This window comes from Natator depressus, chromosome 10 (genome assembly GCF_965152275.1).
Source record: "Natator depressus isolate rNatDep1 chromosome 10, rNatDep2.hap1, whole genome shotgun sequence".
Taxonomy (NCBI): Eukaryota; Metazoa; Chordata; order Testudines; family Cheloniidae; genus Natator; species Natator depressus.
This window is the reverse complement of record NC_134243.1, coordinates 74,564,996-74,584,673: the sequence shown is the minus strand read 5'-3', so window position 1 is coordinate 74,584,673 and position 19,678 is coordinate 74,564,996.

Here is a 19,678-nt window from a genome sequence, read left to right as displayed (position 1 = left end):
TCCCCTCTCTGCCCCCCCAATCTCTGCTGCTGCCTGATTGCGTACTTCCGGTTCCAAATGAGGTGTGCGGTTGACTGGTCAGTTCATAACGCTGGTGTTTGTAACTCTGAGGTTCTACTGTATTGGATCAAAATATTTCCAAACTTTAGGAAAATTTGGATCTAGATCCAAAATTCATGGCTCAGGTCCACCTGCACAGCAGATTAAATAGAATTCTTCTAGGGCAGACTTTAGAGGTCATCCTGCCAACTTGTACAGACCCATGAAGAACACTTCCATTTATTGTTAAATTAAAAAAGAAAATGAACAGAGATACAATCAGTTTCACTCAAGAACATTATGTGTCAGGTTGACAAAATTCAGGTGACTCAAAGTTAAGACTGGCCAATATTCCACCCATAATCTGGCTCATTTATTCTTAGGCAGAATCTCCAGTTAATGCATGATAAATATTGTTTAGTGCATACTGCAAAACCTAGGAACAAAGGGAAGAGTTAAGGACAGTGAACGCCAGCTTTAACGTTGCATTTCCTTGGCTTTAATAAATTGGTGCCTCAACTTTAATTTTACCAAAATGCTTTTGATAATGTTAATACTTTTTTTTACCAGTGTTATTTATCTGTATTTTGGGAACATTTAAAAGATGCAATTGAAACTGAGTTTCTATTTTGCTAGACACATAGTAAAACACAATCCCTGCTTGCAATCTAAATTGACAAGACAAAGGGTGAGAGAAAAGAAGTATTATTATGGCCATTTCACAGACGAGAAACCAAGGTAAAGGGTAGATTATGTGACTTGCCCAAACTCACATAAGAAGTCTATGGCAGAGCCACAGGGAAGATTGGTCCAGTGGCTTAGGTGCTAATCTAGGACTTTGGAGATTGGGGTTCATTTTCCCACAACACCCCAAACTTCCTGTGTGATGTTGGGTAGGTCACTTAACATCCCTGTACCTCAGTTCCCCATCTGTAAAATGGGGATAATTTCATAGATTCTAAAACCAGAAGGGACCACTGTGATCATCTACTCTGACCACCTGCACAGGACTTCCCTCAAATAATTCCTGTAATAGTACTTCCCGACCTCACAGGAGTTTTGTAAGGATAAATCTATTAAAGTTTCTGAGGTGTTCAGGTACCATGGTGACGAGGCCCAGATCAGTACCTATGATAAACAGAGCCCCACACTACAGATGGTCAACATTTTCAGAGATTAAAAATAATATGTATATTTTTAAATGTTGAAATTTCATCAGCATGTTTGTCAAAAATGATGGCCACTCATGTATCTGGACATTTTTTTATTTAAAAAATGGTGTGAACATTTTCAGGGTGGGTTTTTTTAAACTGAAAATCTAAATTTCAATGAAAAATTAGGTCAAAACCTCAAAAGTTGGCAACTGTTGAGTTTCAGCTCTACCTAATACTGACCCTAGACTTCTTGAGTGCCAGTCCAGGGCTTTTAATCACAAGACTGTCCTTCATCCTGATGAACAGGTACCGTTCCTTAAATGTCCTGGTGAAGCCTTAAGGGGACGGTGGGGTATTCTTCTTTCCCTTGTGCAACTGTGTAGAGGGAGAATTTACTCCTCAGGTTCTGAAAGCTCTGTATGAATTTCAATATGATTGTGCATATTTTAATCAAATAAATGTACTCTGGCTGTCCCCTGTATTTTTACTCAGGCCTCTTTGACAGAAATAGAACATAGAGTTATGCTATGGAAAGAAAGGAGGGTGGAGGAGGAAAAACCCACCTCTAGATTCATTTTGCTTGCTGTTATTCTGCTAGCATAATTACCTATAAATGTAATTACAGGCAAGACAAATGACATTTTTAGCTCTGGTCGTTAAAGACGGGACTTAATTTCAGGCTTTGACCACAGCTATGTTAATTAGCCTCTACTCACTCTCTTTGTATGGAAGTACATCACCCTCGACTTAACATAGCTCGGCTTTTCTGTATCTTTGAGTAATGAAAGAACACAGCACGTCAACCAAATCAAGGGCTGCTGCATTAACAAGGCCACTTTTCTGTCCATTTATCATCTATTAAAGGTGCACTAGTTTGTAAAGTAACACCACCTTCAGCAGGGCCGCCAGGAACAGCTCCTCATTTATTTTCTGCATGGTTTAAGTTGGAGTTAGACCCACCTTGTAGCACAGAGGTGACAGGCAGTAAGAAAAAGTACACTAATTGAGACATCTCAAGGGAGAAATAGAAGAAAACTGAAAAGGTAATTAGAATGAGAGGGTTTCAAGCTGGGTAAGTAAAATCGAATGGAGGTGCATATTAGGGGCTGTTAGAGAAGGGAAAGAAAGCACTTGGAGAATAAAAAAGAGAAATTAATATTAGAGAACAGAACACCCTTTTCACACTTGAGGAATAGAGAGATGATAAAAAATAATGTAATACTGGAGATACAGGTTGGAAAAACCCCCAGAAATATGAAGGACATATTTAAATACAAGAGAGGATGAAAGGGGAAAAATAATAGAGCAGATCAATTACCACAGCCCTAGCCAAGGAAATAAAAATTGTCAGGAATATTTTTCAAGCCCTGGAAATGTCTCTGTTGCTTTCTGAGGGATGTAAAGTTTTGTTTTTGATTTTTTTTAAAGTGGGGGAGTTCTTTTGGTGTTTAACTTAATATTTGAGTTTGCTGCACAGTCAGCAGCCAAAGTAGTGAGTTGGGATAAATGTTTGCATCGGTATAACGGATTAATTGGATGCTACTTAGTCTAATCCATAGCTAGTGCTAAACTTGGGGTGGAAGAAGTTCCATATTTGAAGGCTTAGCCCCTGAATGATCACACTCATGATGTATGTCTAGTATTAACTTAAATTGTTAGGGAAATACCTTATTTTCCCTTTTAAACCTTCTCAAACAGTGGAAATATTAATAAGACATTTTCAGCTCACTCACAGAGATGCTAGCTTTGTCATATTAATTTCCCCAGACAAACCCAGAAAGACATGTGAAGAGGGAAAAATGAAAAGAAAAAAGTTCTCTCATGGTTAGGAGTGGAAGATGACAATTATTGTCAGTTCAGGCCATAGCTGATTAGGCAGGATGTCTCCTTTTGGTCCCTCTGAGATCAGAAGGGTGGCAGTGGGGACACTCTCCTCTGGTTCTTGGGTGAGATGGATCCCTCCTCTTTCCAGGTGCCAAGCAAGAAGATGAGGGCCAAAATCCAGGACTGTCTAGAGTGCATTGTTAACCCTTAGAAATCCTATGGCCTAAACATCCTGTAGGCTCTACACCTATTACACTGAGGGATGTGCTGGCTGTCGCTTGCTGCAGCCCCCATTGGCCTGGAACGGCGAACCGCGGCCGGTGGGAGCTGCGATCAGCCAAACCAGAGGACACTGCAGGTAAACAAACTGTCCCAGCCTGCCAGTGGCTTTCCCTGATGGGCCAAAGTTTGCCAATCCCTGATCTAAACCAATATCCTGTTTTCTGACAGTGGCTCCTGCCAGATGCTTCAGAGGGAATGAACAGAACAGGACAATTTAAAGCGATCCATCCCCTGTCATCCAGTCCCAGCTTCTGGCAGTTGGAGGTTTAGGGACACCCAGAGCATGGGATTGCATCCCTGAGCATCTTGGTTAATACCCATTGATAAACCTCTCTTCCATGAACTTCTCTAATTCTTTTCAGAACCCAGTTATACTTTTAAAAATCAGTAAACAAAACCCAGACATGGTTACTCGTACTACTGAAAATGAATACAAAATCTAATGGGGGAAATTGAATTTTCTAATCAAAGTACAGTATTTGTGATGTAAGATGCCAAAATCTGCCCCTTAACTGGAACATTTCCTCTAATTTATTAGCAGTGAGATCTTACCTTTAACTAGAGCTGGTTGAAAAATCAGTAAACAAAATGTGGGAGGGAATTTTTCAGAGATTGTACTGAAAAATTTCAAAAGTTTGAAAAATATCAACATTTCATCAATATTTTTTATCGTTGAACCATTTTGACTAACTGGTCAACCCCCCAATTTTTAAAAAAAAAATTAATTCAAAATAACATATTTTTAAAAACAACAAAAAAAGTAGTTGAAAACTCAAAAAGTGGGAAATTTCAACCAGCTCTACTTTTTACTCATCCTGATTCAAGTCTGGCTGGGAAATAACTAGAACTGGTCAAAAGTTTACTGACATTTACATCAAAAGAGCACAAATTTTGGATGAATTCTTATATAAACATTTTCTGAGCAGCACCAAACCTTCTCCAAACATTTCACAGGAATTTCAAGAATGCTCCACTACAGTTGTTTCAACCTGTGGTCCGTGGACTATGTCTCAGGGGTCCACAAAAGGTTGTCATTACCATAGAACAGTGGTTTTCAGCCTGTTGTCCATGGACCTCTGGGGGGGTCCGCAGGCTGTCTAAGATTTCCAAAGGGATCTGCACCTCCATTCAAAATGTTTTATGGGTTTGCAAATGAAAAAAAAGGTTGAAAACTACTGCTCTACTAATTCAAACACACAAACAAAGAAGATCTCCCTCCCCCAAAAAGGAAACTCCTTGAATATAGGAAAATCTTTGCATATTTCATATTATTAATATTTATTGTTTGTATTAATATAGAACCTAGGAACCTCAGTCATGGACCAGAACCCCATTGTGTTAGATGTTGTACAAACACAGAACCAAGTGACAGCCCCTGCCCCAAAGAGCTTGCTATCTAATTACTTTAATAACACAAGTGTTCTAAATCTTCCCTTTCATTACTACAAACTAGTGTGTATTTTACTTTTGCAATGTGCATTGGGTCCCATGCATAAGGGAAACATTAGGGAAAGTGCAGGGAAGTAATAGTTATCCCAGTCCTGGAGTTTCAAAGATTTCAAAGTCACTGTGAGGACTTAAATATATATAAATAAATAATAATAAAAACCAAACCCTCAAGGATATTCTTCTTCATTCATCATTTGAAACCCTGTATCTAAAAATGGTAAGAGCAAACTATTTTCAATATGAGTTAGCCTATGGGGACCTGCTAAAAGGGGCCTTTTCTTTTCCAGCTGGCTAATGAAAAGTAGTCTGCCGAAGACCTTACTGGCTGGCATAGCAGTTCTGGAACTCCCTCAGACTCTACAAGCCTTTGCTCATCTGAGGAACCAAAAACAAAGATGTGTCGCTGGCCTGAATGAGTATGGGAGTTGGGTAGACAGCGCTAATTCATCAGTTCTATAGGCTTAGAATTCTCCCAGGGAAAGGTGGAAAACAAATTAATATCCTTTCTCCAAGTTCCTGTAGGCTCTTTAGCACTGAACTATTCAAAGGGAGGAATACCCTAAGTAACAAAATACAGAAAAATCTGTTTTTCTCCCAGAGGACAGTTACACAAAGTGTTTTCTCAAGAAGAGTGCTAGGTAGGAGTTATGTTCCTCAGTGTGTATCTACCTCCCTTCCTTCTTTTAGGGGCAGCTTCTGCTGTGAACTATACCACTGTAAATCCAGAGTAATTCTGCTCAAGTCAAGCATGTTACTTGGGAGTTACAATGGGGTAACAGAGATGGGAAGTTAGTCCTGAGAGTGTCACACTTACAGTTATATGTAGGGCTGTGCAAAATATCAGGGCAAGAGTGCTGCGTTAATCCACTGTCCAAGTGAGTGAGGCGGGCCTAACCTCTGACAGCCACTCCTAGAGCCACTGCGAAGGCAGGTCTAGTGCCTATACAAGAAATAGGAGGTCTCAGTCCTACATTCTTCTACATCTCTTCTTATCCTCTCTGTGTCAGACCAGCTCCTTTCACCAGTGAAGACCACATGCTAAATTCCTCCTATATTTTCACAATCCCTTTGGCAATAACTCTGGGCCAGACTGTTTCCTTCTATCACTGTAACATTATCCTCAGAGTTCTCCGAGTCCCCCATGAGTTCCTGTCAGGAAGCAGACCCCGTGAAGAGGAAAGAACAAGGCTGCGGGGATGCCTGCTCTCTGTGACCTTGTGTTCTCCCCCACACCACCACCCCACCTCCAAGTGACCAGTGGGAAATAAACGGCATAAACTATGCTACTCCTGGCAGCATTTTTAATCCCTCTCCTGCTCCATGATGTGAGTCACTTTCCACTCCCTGGGGAGTGTTTGGGGCACAGTAGTGAGCAAGGGAGCCCATTTCCTGTAAGAATCATGCTACCATGGAAGCTGGGTCAGGGGAAACAGGAAACATTTGTGATTGCTCTGATAGCCCTGACCTCCAAAAGTCCCTGAAGCCTGTGTGAGTTGTGGAGAGCTGTGGATTTAAGGGGCCAAGTCTTGGGGATAAGGGAAAATATCTCATCCTTGATCCCCTACTGACAGAAGGATGAGTTTGAAATGTTCTTCATATGAGTGTAGGTGGGTGGGGATGGGGTGGAGTGGGACTTTTGAGTAACCTGCCCTGTCTCCTACATGGGTTTTTCCTGCAGTCTGGCAGACTGGCCCTCTGTATTTATTAGGAAGAGCAAAAACCAAGGACTTGGCATATGAAAAGAGACTGCTGGTACCCTCTCTTTGACAGTGGCCAATGCTGGCTTCTTCAGACAGTGACACAACTCCCCTCATATTTTCCTCCCCAAATGCAACTAATTCTATACCCCGATAGACATTTTGTCCTGACTCCAGCTGGTTATCCGCTTGCATCCTGAAGCATAAAAGATTGATAGCATTGGGAAATGACATACTGCAGGCCCTTGAGTGAGTGGTTCCCAAAATGGAATAATTTTGAATACAAAGGACAATGTAAAATTCTCTTCCATCATGACATTTTTTGGTATAAATTTATTTACATAGCTTCAAAAAGCCCCTTTAGAATATTTAACCAATGAGATCACATGTGGCACTTCTTTCATGCTTGCTCCATGCAATTAACCAGCTAATCACACAGTGGATGGACATGGGTATAAGTATAAACCAATTCAAATTAGCTATGTTATCAATTAGTATCAAGCTGTGCTGTTTTCCCCTTCAAAAATTATTGTTTGATTATACTCATAACAAAGCTAAATCAGAGAGAAACAGCCAGACTAGACCCAAACCTTTCAAGGTTCATTTGTGGTCATTTAATAAAAAGAGAACCTTCAGATAAACTTCACTGCTCTTAGGAGGGACATCTGGTGACTAGTGATTACATTCCTGTGCCTATTAACACTCTTTGCCCTGGTCTACACTACGGGGTTAGGTCGAATTTAGCCACGTTAGGTTGATTTAAAAATGACTGCGTCCACACAACCAACCCCGTTCTGTCAACCTAAAGGGCTCTTAAAATCGACTTCTGTACTCCTCCCCGATGAGGGGAGTAGCGCTAAAATCGACCTTGCTGGGTCGAATTTGGGGTAGTGCGGATGCAAATCGATGGTATTGGCCTCCAGGAGCTATCCCAGTGTGCTCTATTGTGACCACTCTGGACAGCACTTTGAACTCTGATGCACTAGCCAGGTACACAGGAAAAGCCCCGGGAACTTTTGAATTCATTTCCTGTTTGGTCAGCATGGTGAACTCGGCAGCACAGGTGATCATGCAGTCCCCCCAGAATCGTAGAGGGTAGAATATTTCTACGCTCCCCCTATCATCTCTGTCCCTGAGGTTATCGCGGATTAGAAGGCGAAAAAAACGCACTCGTGATGACATGTTTTCCGAGCTCATGCAGTCCTTCCGCACTGATAGGGCTCAGCTTAATGCATGGAGGCAGTCAGTGGCAGAGGCCAGGGAAGAATTAATGGAGCACAGAGCAGAGGCAGGATGCGATGCTGAGGCTAATGGGGGAGCAAACTGACATGATGAAGCGTCTGTTGGAGCTGCAGGAAAGCCAACAAGAGCACGGACCCCCGCTGCATCCACTGTGTAACCGCCTACCCTCCTGCCCATGTTCCATAGCCTCCTCACCCAGATGCCCAAGAACGTGGGGGCTGGGTGGGAGGGAAGCTCTGGGCACTCAGCCACTGCACTCCAGAGGATGGCCCAAGCAACAGAAGGCTGGCATTCAAACAGTTTGATTTTTAGTGTGGCTACAATAAGCAATGTGGCCTTGTCCTTCCCTCCTCCCCCACCCCACTCGGGCTACCTTGTCCGTTATCTCATTTTTTTTAATTAATAAAGAAAGCATGCATGGTTTCAAAACAATAGTTACTTTATTTTGAAGTGGGGAGGGTGGTTGGCTTACAGGGAATTAAAATCAACAAAGGGGGCGGGTTTGCATCAAGCAGAAACACACACAACGGTCACACCGAAGCCTGGCCAGTCATGAAACTGGTTTTCAAAGCCTCTCTGATGCGCAGCGCGCCTAGCTGTGCTCTTCCAATCGCCCTGGCATCTGGCTACTCAAAATCGGACGCCAGGCGAGTTGCCTCAACCTCCCACCCTACCATAAACATCTCCCCCTTATTCTCACAGATATTATGGAGCACACAGCAAGCAGCAATAACAATAGGAATGTAGGTTGTGCTGAGGTCTGACCAACAGCGCCAGCTCGCAGGAGAGCAGAGTTGCAGCGGAAGCGGTGGAGCCGTACACCATGCCCTGGAGGTTGCTAGGAGCCGGGCAGGGAAGACGTTCCCAGGACCCCCAGCCAAGCTACATGTCCGATGAGGACGGCTACCAGTCCTACTGCACCGTCTGCTGCGAAGGCACCCAGGAACTGCTGCTGTGTAGCAATGCCAGCTGCTGCAGGTGCTTCTGTGTCGAACGCTTGGAGGTCCTGGTAGGGCAAGGTACCTCAGCCAAGTCAAAAGAGCAAGAGCCCTGGAGCTCTTACATGTGTCAACCACAGAAGTGCTATGGGGTGTTACAGCGCCGACCGGACTGGAATGTATGGTTGCAAGAGTTCTTCACCAGTGACAAAGGACAGGAATATGTTGCACCTAAAATCTAAAAAGGCCTGCACATTTCCCAGGCATTGGGAGCTTAACCCAGAATTCCAATGGGCAGCAGAGACTGCGGGAACTGTGGGATAGCTACTCACAGTGCTCCGCTCCGTAAGTTGATGCTAGCCATGGTAGTGAGGATGCACTCCACCGACTTAATGTGCTTAGTGTGGACATACACAATCGACTGTATAAAATCGAATTCTAAAAATTGACTTCTATAAAATCAACCGAATTTCATAGTGTAGACATACCCATTGTATATGGGATCCATGAGGTAAGAGAGAGAACCATGTTCCTAGAAAGTGTCTGGTTTAGCCTGCCCCTCCCTGTTAATGGTATTTACATCATGCACCCTCATCAGTTGCATTCCAAGAGTGTTTTCTATCTGAAGTGAGGATTTTTCTTCTTCTAACTTTTCATGTAGATCAGTCTTTGTTCATGCCATAATGTTTTTCTCTTTGAGAGTCCAGATCAAGACTGAGAGATGAGCTAAGCAAATGACAATCAGTGATACTGGATATCCCAAACTGCCTTGCCCAAACATTCCAAACAGCTGGCTAGAACAGATGACAAGCTTTTCTGCTGCTCTGGAAGACCCACAAAAGGATCTTCAATGTCTTTCAACTGGTGGTCACGCTGATTCCTCATCAGTGGCCCTGATTTTGATATAGTAGCTACAGTAATATAGTAGCTACTTTGAGGTGGTACATTTGTTACCTCTTGAACTTCAGCATTAATTGCATTGTAAACAGTGTCGTAATTAATAATACTGGGCTCCTCTGCTGCTCGCCTCTCTGTTCCTGTGAAAAGCCTGCTGTGGCCTTTTTTTGTTTTTTTTTAAACAGTAGAAAAAACAGTAGAATAATTCAGCAAGAACCTTTTACATGATGAAAAATATAATCAGCTGGCAAGGGTGAGATATCTTATTTCTACAGGCCGTTAACTCAAGTGTTACAAGTCACTGCTGATTACTGTTGAAAGCCAGTAGGTGTGGATTACATTTTCTTCATTGTTAGAGGCAATCTCCCCCAGTGCAGGTGACTAAGGGAAGACCCTGTACTCCATGCCATGCCTATGTGCTGCTGTTTAATAATTTAAATCCATTAATTGTTTAAAATGAAGACTTAGTGTTGCTTGACTCACCACTGGCAGGGAGTGTATTTTTCCAGCCTAAAAATATTGTCTGATTGCAATCTAACTGAGTGAACCAAAGCTTTCTCCTTACGAGGCTTGGGCTTTTACTGGGGGTTACTGTGCCGAAAGTGGTTAAATAAACAATAATATCAGACCATCATAAGTAGATGTCTCACAGTATTAGCTGTTTATTTCGCTGACATACTCTGAAGCCTCTACAGGGGGCTTTTTCAGAAGTCAGGACCTCAGTGTAATATACAAGCTTTGATTCTGATATTTCCCTTGATATCTGTGCTCTACCATATTGGGGTCGGAAGTCAGCAGAGGTTCACTGGCTGCTGTAATGCTCACTGTCACCAGTAATAAGTACAAAGGACGTGCTTTAAAAGCTGGCTTATAAAACTTTAAGGAAACTTGGATCGCTTAAGTGAACTTCCAGGACTCTTCAGGGGCTAAGTGCACTTTGGTTGTCTCCTTGTATTAATTTCACAGAGTTTAAAGGGTCAAGCAATGCAATTGGTGATGCTTATTAATTTATGAAACACAGAATCTTGCGCTATCTAGCTTTGACCACTTTTGCTCCCCTTTTAGAAAATTTAATATAAATTAAAGCTTACCAGACAAGAGTGCCCTAAAGGATTAAGCCTAAACTTCACAGCTGGACTAAAAGGTTCAAAGATGTTGTACCCACAACACTGATTTGATTTCAAGTGACATTCAAACAACAGTACTAAATTGTAGATGTTCAAACATGTAAGAAAACAGCAATTAGAGGAATACCACAGAGAGGCAAAGGATTAGAATTTATTTTCCTTAAAATGGTAACACTGATTGTGGCCTTAGTCTTTCTCACATAGAAGGATGTGTTTGATCAAATCATCCTTTTGGGTCAATGGTTGTCAAGAACTTTTTTTTTTTTTATGGTGGTACAATAGAGCCTGATAAGCTGTAAATGTTCACACAGCTCTAGTAAGCTTTGCCAAATACGTCTGATTGTTGTGGTGATGCTGAATTAAGTTCTGGGCATGAAAATAGCCAGAAAGGAGAAAAGAAATGTATAGCTACTCAAGTAACAGGATTAAGAATGAGAAACCCAAGGAATCCTATTCTGGGATATTTCTGCATTCTGTTTACGTGCTTTTGGTGTCCTGTCCAAGGAAGATAATTGTAGGAGTCACTCAGTACAATTACAGCCTAGCTGCAAATGTGACACTGCATTCATGTGACAAATGGACTGTGAAAATGATTGTAAAACCACAGGGATGATAGAAAATCAAGTTGGCTATGATGGTTTGACTATGTGGTCTACTTTGGGAAGGATCTACAAAAGGGGAGTTAATGAAGACAAGGAACGCATGCCCTCCTCTATAGATGATGGTCTAGTTTTGCCACAGCTGGTGAAAGGGGATGCAAATTACACAACTCTGTATCATCCTGAGTCCCAAGGACCTAGGGCATTTTTACCTTGAGGAAGGGCACACACGGTGTCTCCACTTGTACTCCTTTGGAAGAGCAGCTCCAAACTACTGTATGGCACCCCCATCACCAGCAGAAACTGCCATGAATGAAGTTCTAGGGCAACACTAACTATAGCTCCTTTCTGGCTAGCACAGCCTACTTGTGACCCCATTTGGGATCTCAGCCTGGCAGAAGGAAGCTTGTGGTTGCTGTGTGCCATCATAAACTCCTGCACAGTGGAGTTTCCGCTGTTGAGGCTCTAGGCCCATGCTTAACCCTGCTTCCAACACTGTAAATACAGGCTGAATCTGGACCCCTGAATAGGAATATAAGGAATGGATTTAAAGGCAAAGAGGTGCTTGGAGTAGAAGTGGACTAACAGATTTGGAAAAATGAGGTTTCCCATATTTAGAACTGAATCTTGTTTCAGGTTCTGAGATTTTCAGGCAACATAACACTTTCATTTCCACCTGCCTTTGCAGTACCCTTCTACAGCCAGAAATGGGACTGGCATGAGCAATACCAGAAAACCCTCCCAGCAAATCTGTTCTTGCGATATTCTCCAGGCAGCATTGGGAATGGAAGTGCCAGAAATCTCATGAACAAGATAGTTCTCTTTGGATTTCCAGACCATCTCCAGAAGACTCAATTTTGGATAGTTGGAAGGAGCATCAGAGAAGCATCCAAACATTAGGGTGCTTAATCAAAGCTGTACCCGCACTTCTTGAAGTTCCTTCATCATTTGCTGAAACACAAGGTGCTGAACTGATGTAAGCAGGCTCTGAATGAACTTTCCCTTGACATCTAGTGATGACTGGGGAAAAAGATTTCAGGTGCCGACTGTATTTACATAGACTCATCCCCTCTGCTGACATGTTCAGCGGACTGAGCTGTTTGCCAAAGCGATCTGTTTTGGTTGGTTTAGGGTTACAATTCATTTAGTATTGAATGCTGGAATAATGAAATGTTGTTATCCTTACTGTATGAGTAAAGGGCAGCAGAACTGTACTTAGCATCCCCTGATTAAGTGGGTCACCCTAAACTGAACCTCACTTGCTAAGCATGGGGTAGGGATGCCAAATCCTAGTGAAAGTCAGTGCAAGTGAGAATAGAGCTTCCTGTGAGGGCTCTGCTTAAAGAGTCCTGTACACCATCTGACCTTTCTCCTCCAATGTTTAAAGACTAGAGGGCTCCACTGAGAGTCCTTACTTCTGTTCAGTGATTGTTTGAGCTGAGATCACTGATGGGCAGGTCTAGTGGCTAAGCCTTAGACCCGGAGTAGGGACAGTATTGCTGTGAAAGACAACGCAGAGACTGCATAAGCAGTGAGGTTCCCCACTACCCAGAGACATCACTAAAAGCTGCAATCACGAAGTGGTGGAACCTCGCATTGCAGAAGTGGCAGTGAGCAGCAAGATAATAGTGATAATAGTGGTAGCGAACAGCAGCAGAGAGAACAGCAGTGGCAAGTGGCAGCAGAGTACAGCAGCCATGACAGATGCAGTGGGAAGCAGTGACAGAAATAACAGCTGGAGCAGTGAGCCCGCATTGCTCGATGCCCCTCCCCGCTTACAGAGGAGGGAGGTGAACCCATGTGAATGCATCTCTGGGGCTTCGCTGACCATTGACAACCAGTGGGGTGCAGCAAAGGGAAAGGGGAGTGGCTTGTAAAAGGGAGATTTGTTCATCCGACTTGCACAGTGCAAGTTGGGAAACTGAGGCAAAGGACATTGCCTATTACTGTGGGGTTGGTATTTGCTTAGGGTTACGTGTTTTTGAATTGTGGTTGTGTGTTTTCCCAAATTAACGCTTAGTTCTCTTTCCCTTTGAATAGAAGTTTTCTTTTGTTATACACAGACTCAGTGCTTGAGAGTGAGGCAGAAGCTTATGCTAAGAATAAGTCCTCCTCTAACCAGGTTTGGTTGGGGTTTGTATTTTGACAGTGCCTGGAAGCCCCAGATGTGACTGGGACCCCATTGTGTATGATGTAACGAGAGACCGTCCCTGCCCCAGTGAATTTACAGTCTAAACAGACAAGACAGATAACGGGTTGGGAGGTGAAGTGATTTGTCCAAGGTCACACAGAAGGTCAGTGGCCAAGCTAATAATTGAACTCTGTCTCCTGGTCCAATGTCCTGCCCAATGGACTATGTGGCCTCTCAGTTCTGATTTAAACCAGTTTCAAAATGTTATTTTGTGTAGGAAAAACAAGTGTGTTAAACTGGAAGGAATCATACACCGTGATCTCTCTGAATACCCACATGCCAATATCGGAAGGGGTTTGTGCTGAATCCTCTTGCTTACTTTGTGTGGTTTTTTGCCTTCACTTGCTAATGAAAAGGATTTTTCTTGTAGAATGATCTCTGAGTTTTACACTATTGCTGTGCTTGGTTTAAATTTATTGTTACCTTTGGTATTTTCATTGATCAGGCCAGGCTTGAGCACTCAAACAATAATCCACCAGCCCAGACTATTGCCTGAGGATTTAGAAATTTTAAATATGTATTCCCTGCTTTGGAAACCAAGGCATAAAAATGAAACAATAATTCTAAAGTGTATATTGTTGGAGAAAAATTGACAGCTTATATTTTACTTGTCGTCTTTAAGATGGGACACTTTTGCAGAATCTACTGGATTTTGGAAAATGCTGTACATTGTGCTACTGAAAAGGGTAGTGTGTGTGAGAGAGATTGAGAGACAGGGAGGGAGGGTCTAGTGGCTTGACCATCACCTGAGAATCAGGAACTACCAAATTCTAATTCTGGCACTGGTCTTGGGCATTTCAGGCATGGTTTTTATTAAACTGCATTTACAAATACAGGTGTGTGATCGCATGCCTAGTTTGCATACACAGATACCACAACTGTTCACACAAAATTGGTAGTCGCACATACAACTGCACATACATGTGGCCAGATGTGCATCCAAGTCGTTGCTTAAGTTTCTGATTTGTATACGCCACCACAGTTGTGGTGCATAAACAAGGGGTGCAAGAATGCACACCTTTTAAATCGCAGAACTTTATTGTGCCTGTCTCAGTGTTGTCAACTGCAAAATCTATTTCTACCTGTTGAAGCATTTATAGAGACGAACACCGTGGTACACTGTTTTTACAGGGCCTCCCGGGGATGTTGTGAAAGGTTGATTAGATGTTTGTGAAGCTCTTTGAACATGAAGTGAGGAGTGTGGAGAGACAGATTAGGGCTGAGCTGACTTTGAATGTACCCAGAGTTTTGAGGTTGTTTATAGGTGAGCTGGTGGTTCTAGAATTTCTCTAGAGCTAATTATTTTATTGTGGTTAAATCTTCAGGAAGGTGTGATGTGGTATTAAGTAATTTGCTGTTCACTCTGCTAAGTCTTGAGCAGAGGTTGGGTTTGTCATATCAGGAATCTAGTTTCCCTAGAAATCCTGCCACCCGTGGGCCAGATGGGCATTTAACTAATTCCTTGGGCACATGACGAGAAGTTTCAAAACAAAGGAAATCCTCTTTTCTTGCACTGGTAACCCACGAGCCAAAACCGTGTCTTTGCCTGGAAACTTGAATTGCAATTAGGCGGCATTCTGTAGCACTCTAGGTGCATGGGAAAGCTTGCCAATGGCAGCTGTCAATCAAATAAATATTTGATTTGTTTTCCCTAATAGCAGCACCCCTAAATATGCCAGACAATGAAGTCAATAGATTTAAGAGCTAATGAAACCCTAGGATCACTGCATCTGCAAGGGATGATACATTGTCAGCCACGCCTCAATGGCTTCTGCTCACACAAATATGATGTAGAAAGATTATCGTTATTACAAGTGGCCACTGCGAGCCCCGCCAGCAGATAATAAAGACACTGTCACAGTGAGTGGACCTGCCTTCCAGGGACCACGAATATGAAGTGATGTCTTAGCGGTGTTTAGGATTCTCATTTGCCCGACTGCATTAGAGGGATAGAAAAGTCTTTTCTCTCTTGTTACATAATTAATTTTATCCCATTCTCCGCAGCTATAAACTCAAAGCTCTGTTCTTCCTGAAAAAAAGTCTGCTTATTCCATGCAATGCTGACCTTAGAATACGAAACTGTGAAAGCCCTTTAAAGCAAATACCTCGATTCTGTATGACACATCTCCTACATTAAACATCGCCAGTATATGACTTCTCTCTAGTAGCACTTTAGGCGCCAATGCAGGGGAAGAATTATGATCCCAATGAGTGGAAGTCATTAGTTGTACCCTGTGGATATGTAGAAATAAAATATTCTTTCAGTATTTCAAAATCTTTGAAGAGGACAGACTGTTCCCTGGGTTGCTAAAGGAGATAAAGAATTGTGCAGAGTACACAGGATACATTTTGTGCATCTTCCTCTACCTTAATCCATGGCTTAAATAAAAGGGATCTGAGAGCTGTACGGATATATGGCTCCATCTATAAAAGGCATAAGTGAGGCATTTTAATTAAAATGTACTAGTCCATTTGCACTGGACTGGGCAAACTTGGGGCATGTGCTACTATGGGAAGTAAAGGTGACTTTATGCCACTTTTCTGATTCCCAAAATCTGGGGGCACCAGGTAGCAGTCTGAAGGCTGTTCTGTTTTACATGGGCTGCCAATTATGCTGATGGATGATAAGACTGTTGGGGATCAGCCCTGGATTGGGGTGCCCTCCGTATGTCCCCTTTCCCTCATTAGTCCCGTTAGCCTCGTGGCCAGGAATGGTGGCATAGCAGAAGGGGGATCTCTCCTCTAAACCTGCTGAAATTGGTCCAAGGTTGCCTTGTTCTTCAGGAGTGGCACAAAGCAGCCTTAATACACAAGAAAATCTGGCCACCAATATATATTAGAGATGCATGAAAACACTGATTTTTGCTTTGGGCTTATTTGCAATGTGCAAATAGATTCTTTGGTGAGTGCAGATCTTGTTCAATCCAGAACAAAGGGCCAAATTCTGACCATGCATATAGTTCCAATGGGCCTGATTCTGATGTCACTAATACATATAACTCAAGAGTGAGTCCACTGAAGTCACATTGTTGCAACACAGTTGGAAATGCAATCAGAATCAGGCCCATTAGCTTCCAGGGTTTTGTTTCTGCTTGGTCTTGAATTTCTTTCAGCCTGGCATATGTCTTTGTGCAGCATAAGCGGGTGGTATGCATTGTTTTTGTTTGGAAAGTCAACTACATGACTCCTGTATATAAAACAGGAGTGCAAGCAAAAGCTGTTGCACAATCTGTTTCACAAGACAAAATGGATGTGGAAGATTGAGCTTGGTTTGAGATAGTTGAAAAGTTGTCTCACCTTGTCCGGACAAATTGGGCACCAATTTGATTTTATTACCATATCATTAGCCATCTTGCTCATAGCAAAACCAGTTATTATTAATGTAGTAAAATGGAAAAGTACAAAGAGATTTGTACCCACTCATTGGGTTGTCGTTCAAAACGCTTTGCGTTATAGCTGAGTGAAATTCACAATATCTTCCACAGTATATTGATTTGAATGTTTGTGTTTAATTTCACATGTGTTCCTGGCTCCTTTATGTTCACTTTGAACAAATAGTCACATTTCCCGGCAGGGATGTTGGTAGAAATAGCTAATTTCAAGTGACTATTGAAAAATACTTGTGGAAAGTGAATTTTGAATTAATGAACACGAGAATTCGCACTGGAAACCTAATTCTGAGAGTCATGCTCATAGAGACCCAGATTTAGAAAAATACTTAGGTGCCTAAATTTAAGCCTGTGAATAGCTCCACTGACTTTAGACACATGCTTAATAATCTGTCTGAACTGAGGCTCTGGTCAGGGAACAAAAACACGTGACCTATGTGCCCAGTCGAATAGTTCAGATTTCAAATGCTGACCTCTTGTGAATGAGCTACAGATTGTTTGGCTAAATAATTTGGCAAATAATTTCAAGTCAAGGATAAATTTGAGAAAATCATAGTCCGATGGGTTGAAAGAGGTGAAATTTGTGGAATAAATTATTCACTACAAATTACTCACCTGGTTTAGATTATTCAGAACATTGCCCTTTTCCTGCTATGTTACTCCCAACAAACAAGTTTTGACATTTTAGTTTGGAAAAAAGGAAAGCAAAAGTGACACCCAGCTTTTATATCGGTCCTGTAATTTCATCATAAATGCAGCATAGTGCATCAAATATGTATATATGGGTGGAGGAAGGTAAAGAATGAAACATTATTTTGTAAATTACACCATTTTTTTCTCAGACCTACATCTGCTCCTGTCCCTCTTCTGTTCTCAGATCAGTGCTTGCCTCCCACAGGAATACAGCTGTGTCATCACATCATTTGGCATTCTAATATTTCATACTAACTTTTAAGCCAATTAGGAATGACTACTTACCATACTGAATCATAGGAAGAAAAAAGGGATAATGTGTCATTCATATAATGAACCTCTCTTTTTGGCAAGAGGGATATATATATTGGTAAAAGTGAAAAACAATGGGGATAATTGGGAAAAGTGAAAAACAATGGGGCTAATTATATATATGCAATGTAATTAAAATTTTTTTGTTTTTGTTTTATTGTTTTTCACATTGCTTCCACTTTCATGGGAATTGTTTACAGAGGGATGCTTGCTGAAATATCTGACCTGGTACCAATATACTTTGTATTTAAATTAACACCTTTCATCCTAGGATGTCAAAGCATTTTACAAAGGTGGTAGTGTCATCCCATTGGATGGGTCAAGGAAGTAAGGCCCAGAGAAGTTTAAATAATGTCCCCAAGGTTCCCCAGTGAATGGAAAAAGGATCTAAACCCCATTACCCGATACAGAGCTGATGGGTGGTGTTTATTCAGTTCAGACTATAGAAGCTTTGGGCACGCTTAAGAGACAAAGGATGGTCCAGTGGATATGACACTTGCCTGAAAAGTGGAAGGTCCTGGTTTAATTCCCTGCTCTCCCACACATTGCCTGTGTGGACAAGTCATTTAGCCTCAGTTTTCCAGCTATAAAATGGGGATAATAGCACGGCCCTACCTCACAGGGGGGTTACTGGGATAAATACATTTGAAGATTGTGAGATGCTCAGATACTACAGTGATGGGGGCCATAGGGATACCGCAGAGAAAGATATAGAGTTATTCTCCACGCTACACTCATCCATGGACTCTTAGGGCATGTCTACACTTATATCTAGAGCGATTGATCCAGCGGGGGTTGATTTATCGCATCTAGTGAAGACATGATAAATTGACTGCTGAGCGCTCTCCCGTCGACTCCGGTACTCCACCGGAGTAAGAAGTGTAGGTAGAGTTGACGGGAGATCGTCAACAGCAACCTACCGCAGTGCAGACACCGTGGTAAGTAGATCTAAGTATGTCGACTCCATCTACGTTATTCACGTAGCTGAAGTTGCATAACTTAGATCGATCCCCCACCCAGTGTAGACCAGGCCTTATTCTAAGTGGTGAAGAGGCTACCGCAGGTGCCCATATAACACAGGGTAGACAGACCAGTGTTCTGGTAGTACAGAATGGGGTGAGAACCTAAGGTATGATTTTAAGTGGAAGTGAAGTACTGTTAATCCTGGCAGGGCACTTACATATTTTATAGGAATCAATGTTAGATAGCCTAGTTCTGCTTTCCAAGTTGCTAAGCAGCCTGTGATACTTTTGACCTTGAGTGGTTTTTTTTTTGTTTTTAAAACTCACCTAGCAGGTGTGGAAGCTGGAGTCATCCTTTGAAGTCCCTTCATGGCCTATCCCCACACTACCAATCATCTCTGTCATGCCACTGAGATGTTGACACCCATGCCTGCTCTGCCAATGAGGCCAGCCTTCATCACCCACTTGTTAAATTGGCAAACAAGCACCTTCTGCTGCCTCTCCCACTTGGGAGAAGCTCTAACCATCCACAATACTACCTCATTGTCTGCCTTCAAATCCGCTCTTGAAACTCTCCTTTGCTGTGAGACCGACAAAACTTGACAATGGTTATGCATCTGGTGCCTCTTATGTACAGCTGGTCCGGATGAACTTCCAATAGAAAAAGAGGCAGGTTCCAAGGGGCAGATAAGTTCTCCCAGATTTCACTGGGAAAGACTCACAGAGTGCTCATTTTAGTGCTGTGCTAAGAACGGTGGGATATGCCCCCACAAGTCATAGCGATGCACACGGGCGAGTGCAATGCCAGACTGAACCTAGTAACTTGGGTATGGTTTGTAATGTGGCTACTCACACCCAGACTAGGCAAGCTAGGGTGCTCAGA